This window comes from Somniosus microcephalus, chromosome 5 (assembly GCF_052327205.1).
Source record: "Somniosus microcephalus isolate GS21.2 chromosome 5, FLI_Smic_1.0, whole genome shotgun sequence".
Taxonomy (NCBI): Eukaryota; Metazoa; Chordata; class Chondrichthyes; order Squaliformes; family Somniosidae; genus Somniosus; species Somniosus microcephalus.
In genome coordinates, this window is record NC_140991.1 from 315,022,177 (window position 1) to 315,031,356 (window position 9,180).

The window sequence follows — 9,180 nt, forward strand, 5'->3', positions numbered from 1 at the left end:
TTTTTCCAGCATTTTCTGTTGTCATTTTGGATTTCCAGCATCCGTCGTATTTTGCTATCGTAATAAAAATGGACGTTTTGCTGGCGTGGATTTTCTTTTCCCGACGCGGCTCTCTCTGTCTCTTCCCCAAACCCCCCTCCCCTCCTTTCTCTCTGCACGTGTTTTCTCTGCGACAGCAACGATATTTTCTTTTCCGTTCGTGAACAACCGAGAACAGCGCCCCCCCCCCCCCCCCCACTGGAACTGCGCGTGGGCAACGACTGCGACAACCGTCGCGGACCCTTTCTCTTTTATTATTGCAAATTCTTACCAATTGGCATGGAAAGGAATGCTTAACAAATGGCGCGACTCGCACCAAGTCCTGTTCGCCCATCACCCACCCCCTGTGCTCGCTGACCTACATTGGCTCCTGGTTAAGCAACGCCTCGATTTAAAAATTCTCATTCTTGTTTTCAAATCCCTCCATGGCCTCGCCCCTCCCTATCTCTGTAATCTCCTCCAACCCCACAACCCCCCCCCCCGAGATAGCTGCGCTCCCCTAATTCTGGCCCTCTTGAGCAATCCCCTGATTATAATCGCTCCACCATTGGTGGCCGTGCCTTCTGTTGCCTAAGCTCTGGAATTCCCTCCCTAAACCTCTCCGCCTCGCTGCCTCTCTTTCCTCCTTTAAGACGCTCCTTAAAACCTACCTCTTTGACCAAGCTTTTGGTCACCTGCCCTAATTTCCCCTTATGTGGCTTGGTGTCAAATTTTTTTGTCTTAAAATACTCCTGTGAAGCGCCTTGGGACATTTTACTACGTTAAAGGCGCTATATAAATACAAGTTATTTTTGTTGTTGGTAAACGACGAGTTTACTGCAGTGAGAGGTGGGGGGTAAAATGCGATGGCCGCAGCTTTCACTGTTAATGCTAAGGCTTGTTTAATTGGGGAGGATTATTTAGCACCCAAGTGCAGAGAATAGATAATCAAGTTTAATGTGCAAATTTTTGCAAAGCGAATTATAGATATGGTGCGGACTGGAAGTAAATTACACTGAACGTCATCACAGTTACAAAAATTTTCTTCTGAAATGGGTCTATATACCATGCTTAATGTGCAGTCAGACAGTTGCAATATGCTAAGGAGAATAACTTAACAGTTTAATGTACTTCAATTTCAGCAAATTGAAGTGGAATTACTAACTTCAGACGCATACTTACAGCACTTTAGGTTAACCTCTGTTCTTAGTAATCATTCCCTTAAACACATCTTTATACTCTTTTTCTAATGAAGCGTTGAGGTTCAACAGTGAATTTTTTATTGTACTTGCTAGGCATGTTGCAGCAGATTTTCCGCTACCCCCCCCCCCACCGCCCCCCCACCCATTCCCCAACCCCGTGGCTCAGTGGGCAGCACCCTCTCCTCTGAGTCAGAAGGTTCTCAGTCCCACCCCAGAGACTTGAGCACAACAATCTAGGCTGACACTCCCAGTGCTGTGCTGAGGGTGTGCTGCACTGTCGGCGGTTCCGTCTTTTGGATGAGACGTTAAACCGAGGCCCCGTCTGCTCTCTCAGGTGGACGTAAAAGATCCCATGGCAGAAGAAGAGCTGGGGGAGTTCTCCCCGGTGTCCTGGGGCCAATAGTTACCCCTCAACCAACATAACAAAAATGGATTACCTGGTCATTCTCACATTGCTGTTTGTGGGAGCTTGCTGTGCACAAATTGGCTGCCACGTTTCCTACATTAAAACAGTGACTACACTTCAAAAAGTGCTTCATTGGTTGTAAAGCGCTTTGGGGCATCCTGAGGTCGTGAAAGGCGCTATATAAATGCTAGTCTTTCTTTTTATTCTTTAACACCTGGTTGCGAGTCAGGTGGAGCGTACTCGAAATGGCGTGACCTTGCCTGTAGTTATGGGTTCAGATGATCTGCGTAGGCCCAACGTAGGCCTACACTTTGGTAGGACCTTGCACCTGGAAACTGGAGCAGAATTCCAAACACTCCGACGTGCCTCTAAGGCCTGCATCAGTGGCCGTGGCTGCCAGCTTTGAGGACCTGCCTGGCTGCTCTACAAAAATCAAAGTAGCTGGAAGGACTCTTAGGCCTTCCGATCCATAGAGGGAGGACCTGTTGAAAAAAAAAGATAACTTACCTGTTCAGGCCCTCCATGATCTTGCTGTCTGTCTATGTCCTGTGAAAAAAGAGGGGCCTGGTACACTATTTCTGGGTGCCCTTCCTGATGTACCCGCAAGAAAATAAGGCTGGAGATGCCCCTTCAGAAGATCCCCAAGAAGTCTTTGGCCAATGTAATGAGGGCAGAGACCTCTGCTTTATGCCTGGCAACTGGCAGAAGGGGACAAAAATTGGTCCCTTTATAAATATTGGCCAGGACACGCGGGGATAACTCCCCTGCTCCTGTTCGAAATAGTGCCATGGGATCTTTTACATCCACCTGAGAGGACAGGATGGGGGCTTTTATATAACAACAGCCACTGCACGCCAAAAGTAATTCAGTGAGTGATACACTTTGAGATGTTGTGACTTAATAAAGGCACCATATAAGTTCAAATTTTCTTTTTTTCTTGTACCATGCGTAACAACATTTAACAAGAAAGTTCATCTGTGAAGGCAGGTGCACAACATTTGAATATATTTAAAATCAATAATGGGAATATTTAGTACTGTGGATTATATGGAATATTTAGCGAAAAGAAAAATGTGGGAAACAGAATTGAGATCAAATTCCATTTGGATCTCAATAATACATAGAACCTGAAATTATGCTGTAGGATTTTCATCTGAAATGTCTCTCTTTGCTATTTTGGCTGAGGCATCTGTCCATTTATTTTAAACAGTTTAACGTCACTACTAAAATAGTGGAGATTGGTTTTAGATGAATGTATTAAGCACTCCTATACTGGTATCCAAAGCAACCGCCCTCGAAGACCATGGACGGCGCTCAACCCATTCCGCAGCGGGCACGGACGATGCGGCCACCGGCTCCACCAGTGGAAGATGAGGGACGACACGAAGTGCGACTGTGGCCCTGAGTCCCAGACCATGGAAGACATCACATCAACCTGCTCACTGAGATCTGCTGCGGGAGGCACCTCATTTCCCCACTCGCATTCTCAGGAGGCCATCGAACAGAGAACCAGACATCCCATCATAAGCTTTCCCCGTCATACGAAACAAACAACAACTGCACAATTTCAGCTCCTTAGAGAATAATGGCAAAAAATATGTTGACTATTATGATCATTCTATGCTTGAAGGAGATTGCACAACTCACAGGAGACAGTTACACCAGAGTTTACAAGTCTTCTTTATTCATAGAAGGAAGATAGTATTGAGCAATTATACACTACTATATGATAGAGCATTTTAATGTTTTGGTTAGAAATTGAAAAGACAAAGTTATGCACAGTGGAGAACATAAGAACATAAGAATTAGGAGCAGGAGTCGGCCATTCGGCCCCTCGAGCCTGCTCCGCCATTCAATGAGATCATGGCGGATCTTCACTTTCCCGCCTGATCCCCATATCCCTCGATTCCCCTAGAGTCCAAAAATCTATTGCTCTCAGCCTTGAATATACTCAACGATTCAGCATTCACAGCCCTCTGGGGCAGAGAATTCCAAAGATTCACAACCCTCTGAGTGAAGAAATTCCTCCTCATCTCAGTCCTAAATGGCCGACCCCTTATCCTGAGACTGTGACCCCTGGTTCTAGACTCTCCAGCCAGGGGGGAAACAACCTCTCAGCATCTACCCTGTCAATCCCCCTTATAATTCTATATGTTTGTCTACCATCTTGACTTGGAAATATATCGGCCGTTCCTTCATCGTCGCTGGGTCAAAATCCTGGAACTCCCTCCCTAACAGCGCTGTGGGAGCACCTTCACCACACGGACTGCAGCGGTTCAAGAAGGCGGCTCACCACCACCTTCTCAAGGGGCAATTAGGGATGGGCAATAAACGCTGGCCTTGCCAGGGACGCCCACATCCCGTGAACGAATTTTTAAAAAGCCACCCGCTGGGTTGAAAGAGAGGAATTTATTAGCATTCTTCTTTGCGCCAGTGGGTCACACACACGGGCAGAAAAAAATAAATGTCTGTGAAAGGGAATAAGGGAATCCTCATGAAATGCAACTGATCTAAAGTAACCGGAGATAAAGTAGGGCATATGGGCTATTTTTTGCTCATCAATATTGTGGCTCCCAAAATGGAATTCAAGCCAAATTAAAAGCAAATATTTGAAGTGCACACAGCCAAAATGCATGAATTAGCGATGTGGGTAGCATTATAATTCTGACTACCCTGAACTGAATCAAATTCAACTCCTCATATTTACATATATATATACAGCTTGAGGAAAAACAGCACCTCATCTTGCGATTAGACATTTTACAGCCTTTCACCAGTATGATAGCATAGTGGTAATGTCACTGGGCTAGTAATCCAGAGGCCTGGACTAATGATCTGGCAACGTGAGTTCAAATCCCACCATAGAAACTGGGGAACTTAGATTCAGTCAATTAAATAAATCTGGAATAAAAGGCTAACACCAATAATGGTGACCCACAAAACTATCGGATTGTTGTAAAAACCAATCTGGTTCACTAATGTCCTTTAGGGAAGGAAATCTGCCGTCCTTACCCGGTCTGGCCAATATGTGACTCCAGCCCCACAGCAATGTGGTTGACCCTTTAACTGCCCCTCTGAAGTGGCCCAGCAAGCTCACTTGTACCAAAACCGCTACAAAGAAGTATCATGGACTGCAGTGGTTCAAGCAGGCGGCTCACCACCACCTTCTCGAGGGCAATTAGGGATGGGCAATAAATGCCGGCCTTGCCAGCAATGCCCACATCCCATGAATGAATTAAAAATATCAACAACGAGTTGAACAATTTCAGATCATAACCACTGCTCCCATTTTTTCGGACAGCAGGTGCTGGAAATGATTCTGCTGTTGCCATTTACACCCCCTTCATCTTTTGTACTTTACTTATCCCATTGCCATCTCCTATTCCCCTTACACCACCATCCCTTTTGCCATTTAATCTCTCCTGCCTTCCACCCTATCACACTCTAAACCTGGGTATAAAAGTCGGGGGTCTTTAAGTTATATCACAAGATCCTCATGTAGAAGCGTTTGTCTAAATTCTTCTTTTCACTTTTAGTCGAGGCCCTAACCCACGTAAACAGGTTAAAGCTTCTGTTAAAGTAGCTGAGAGAGCAATTTCAGACAAACATGGCAAGTGTTCATAGATTGGTGTCCCACAGTGTCATGACATAAGAACATAAGAAATAGGAGCAGGAGTCGGCCATTCGGCCCTTTGAGCCTGCTCCGCCATTCAATGAGATCATGGCTGATCTTCTGCCTCAATTCCATTCACCGGCCCTATCGCCATATCCCTTGATGCCCTTACTAGTCAGAAACCTATCGACTTCTGTTTTGAATGTAGACAATGACTGAGCCTCCACAGCCCTCTGGGGTCGAGAATTTCAAAGATCCACCACCCTCTATGTGAAGAAATTTCTTCTCATCTCAGTCCTGAATGGCCTACCCTTTCTCCTGAGGCTGTGGCCCCTGGTTCTAGACTCCCCAGCCAAGGGAAACATTCTCCCAGCACCCACCCTATCAAGCCCTGTAATAATTTTGTAAGCTTCAATGAGATCCCCTCTCATTCTTCTGAATTCAAGAGAATACAGGCCTAGTTTACTCAATCTCTTCTCATACGACAGTCCCGCCATCCCAGGAATCAATCTCGTGAACCTTCATTGCACTCCCTCTATGGCAAGTATATCCTTCCTTGGGAAAGGAGACAAAATTTGTACACAGTACTCCAGGTGTGGTCTCACCAAGGCCCTATATAATTGGAGTAAGACTTCTTTACTCCTGTACTCAAATCCTCTTGCAAAGAAGGCCAGCATACAATTTGCCTTCCTAATGGCTTGCTGCACCTGCACATTCACTTTCAGTGACTCATGTACAAGGACACCCAGGTCCCTTTGAGCATCTGCATTCCCCAATCTTTCACCATTTAGGAAATACTCTGCCTTTCTGTTTTTTCTACCAAAGTGGATAACTTCACATTTATCCACATTATATTCCATCTGCCATGTTCTCACCCACTCACTGAGCCTGTCGAGGTCCCCTTGAAACCTCTTCACATCCTCTTCGCAACTGACACTGCCACCTAGCTTTGTATCATCAGCAAATTTGGAAATGTTACATTTAGTCCCCTCATCCAAATCATTGATATAGATTGTGAATAGCTGGGGCCCAAGCACTGATCCTTGCGGTACCCCACTAGTCACAGCCTGCCATCCTGAAAAAGACCCGTTTATCCCTACTCTTTCTTTTCTGTCTGTTAACCAATTCTCAATCCATGCTAGTATATTACCCCCAATTCCATGTGCCCTGACCAGGCCAAGATGTTTCCAAATGATGCGCTGTATAAGAACAGGAGCAACAAGACAGCCACTGCCAATACTGGATGCACCACATCTTCACTTGGCTAATGTTGTGGTGGCAAACGATGTGAAAAAAATTCTGGATGACATTCAGGCTTGGGCTGATAAGTGGCAGTTAACATTCGTGTCACACAAATGCCAGGCAATGACTATCTCCAACAAGAGAGAATCTAATCACCCCCCCTTGACATTCAATGGCATTACCATCGCCAAATCCGCCACCATCAACATCCTGGGGGTCACCACTGACCAGAAACTTAACTGGACCAGCCACATAAATACAGTGGCTACAAGAGCAGGTCAGAGGCTGGGTAATCTTCAGCGAGTGTCTCATCTCCTGACTCCCCAAAGCCTTTCCACCATCTACAAGACACAAGTCAGGAGTGTGATGGAATACTCTCCACTTGCCTGGATGAGTGCAGCTCCAACAACACTCAAGAAGCTCGACACCATCCAGGACAAAGCAGCCCGTTTGATTGGCACCCTATCCACCACCTTAAACATTCACTCCCTCCGCCACCGGTGCACCGTGGCTGCAGTGTGTACCATCTACAAGATGCACTGCAGCAACTCGCCAAGGCTTCTTCGGCGGCACCTCCCAAACTCGCCACCGCTACCACCTAGAAGGACAAGGGCAGCAGGCGCCTGGGAACACCACCACCTCCAAGCTCCCCTCCAAGTCACACACCATCCTGACGTGGAAGTATATGGGCCGTCCTTCATCGTCGCTGGGTCAAAATCCTGGAACTCCCTCCCTAACAGCACTGTGGGAGTACCTTCACCACACGGACTGCAGCAGTTCAAGAAGACGGCTCACCACCACCTTCTCAAGGGCAACTAGGGATGGGCAATAAATGCTGGCCTTGCCAGCGACGCCCACATCCCATAAAAACGAGTTTAAAAAAAAATGTGAATCTGAGTAATGTATTCTCTGAAAGAATACATTAGAGATTAGTAATAGCCTGTTTCTGTGAAGTGCTTACTAAAGGGCAGATAAGCATACTGATTTAATGTGACAAATCTATTTGATTTGTAGCTAGTTCCAAACTGGGATTTGCAAGGTGGGAGTTTTCTGTCAGATTTATCATTGGAGTATTGAAAGTCTATAATTTTTTATCCCTTCCGCTTTCCTATCCAATCTACTCTGCTCATTCATGTTATGAATTTCAGTGGCTGATTCAAGGAATAGCTGCTTTTCACTATCATTGAGCAGATATAGCAGGTGTTATAACAGAGTGCATGCTGCTGTTTCAGCTATGGCTCAGTGGGCAGCACCCTCACCTTTGCTGTCACTGAAGGTTATGGGTTCAAGTCCCACTCCAGTGACTTGAACACAAAAATCTAGGCTGACACTCCAGTACTGAGGGAGTGCTGCACTGTCGGAGGTGCCGTCTTTCAGGTGAGACACTAAACCAAGGTCCTGTCTGCTCTCTCAGGTGGAGGTAAACAGATCCCACAGCACAATTTCGAAGAAGAGCAGGGGAGTTCACAGAATCACAGAAACCCCACAGTGCCGATAGAGGCCATTTCGGCCCATCGAGCCTGCACCGACACATATCCCACCCGATCCCCGTAACCCCTACACCAACACATATCCCACCCTATCCCCGTAACCCCACGTATTTAATCCCTCTAACACTAAGGGTCAATTTATCATAGCCAATCATCCTAACCCGCACATCTTTGGACTGTGGGAGGAAACCGGAGCACCCGGAGGAAACCCACGCAAACACGGGGAGAATGTGCAAACTCCACACAGACAGTTACCCGAGGCCGGATTCAAACCCGGGTCCCTGGCGCTGTGAGGCAACAGTGCTAACCACTATGCCATCGTGCTGCCCATTCTCCCCGGTGTCCTGGGGCCAATATTTATCCCTCAATCAACATCACTAAAAACAGGATAATCTGGTCATGATCACATTGCTGTTTGTGGGAGCTTGCTGTGTGCAAATTGGCTGCTGCGTTTCCCACATTACAACAGTGACTACACTTCAAAAAAGTACTTCTATTGGCTGTAAAGCTCTTTGGGAAAGGTGCTATATATGTGTAAGTCTTTCTTTCTCTTTGCGCACCGACAGGCAAGAGTGACAGGACTACGGCTACTGGTAACCAGCCGGAGTGGTCACATTAACATTATCCTTTTGGGCGCTAGGGGAATCAAGGGATATGGAGATCGGGCGGGAAAGTGGAGTTAAGGTCGCAGGTCAGCCATGATCTTGCTGAATGGCGGAGCAGGCTCATGGGGCCGTGTGGCTGACTCCTGCTCCTAATTCCTGTGTTCTTATTACAGAGACTACATCAAATGGTCAGCTGTTACCTCAAAGAACAAAGTGGGCTCCAGTAGATGTTGGAACATTAGCAGCTCCCACCAGTAAGATGTACCGCTCGATTACAGCAGAGGAGTTCCAAGCAACAACTGGGGATGGGGTATTTTATTTTTTAATGATTTTCTTTCCAACATTTGCAATTTTGTTGGTTTAAGAAACATGCGATGAATATATCCATGCACTTTGACCGCACAGTACACCTGGGCTCACTTTAACCCGTGTTTCCACTTAGCCCCTCGAGCCTATTCCACCATTCACTGAGATATTGGCTGATCTGTGACCTAACTCCATTTACCCGCCTTTGGCCCATATCCCTTAATAACTTTGGTTTACAAAAATCTATCGATCTCAGATTTAAAATTAACAATTGACCCAGCATCAATTGCTGTTTGCG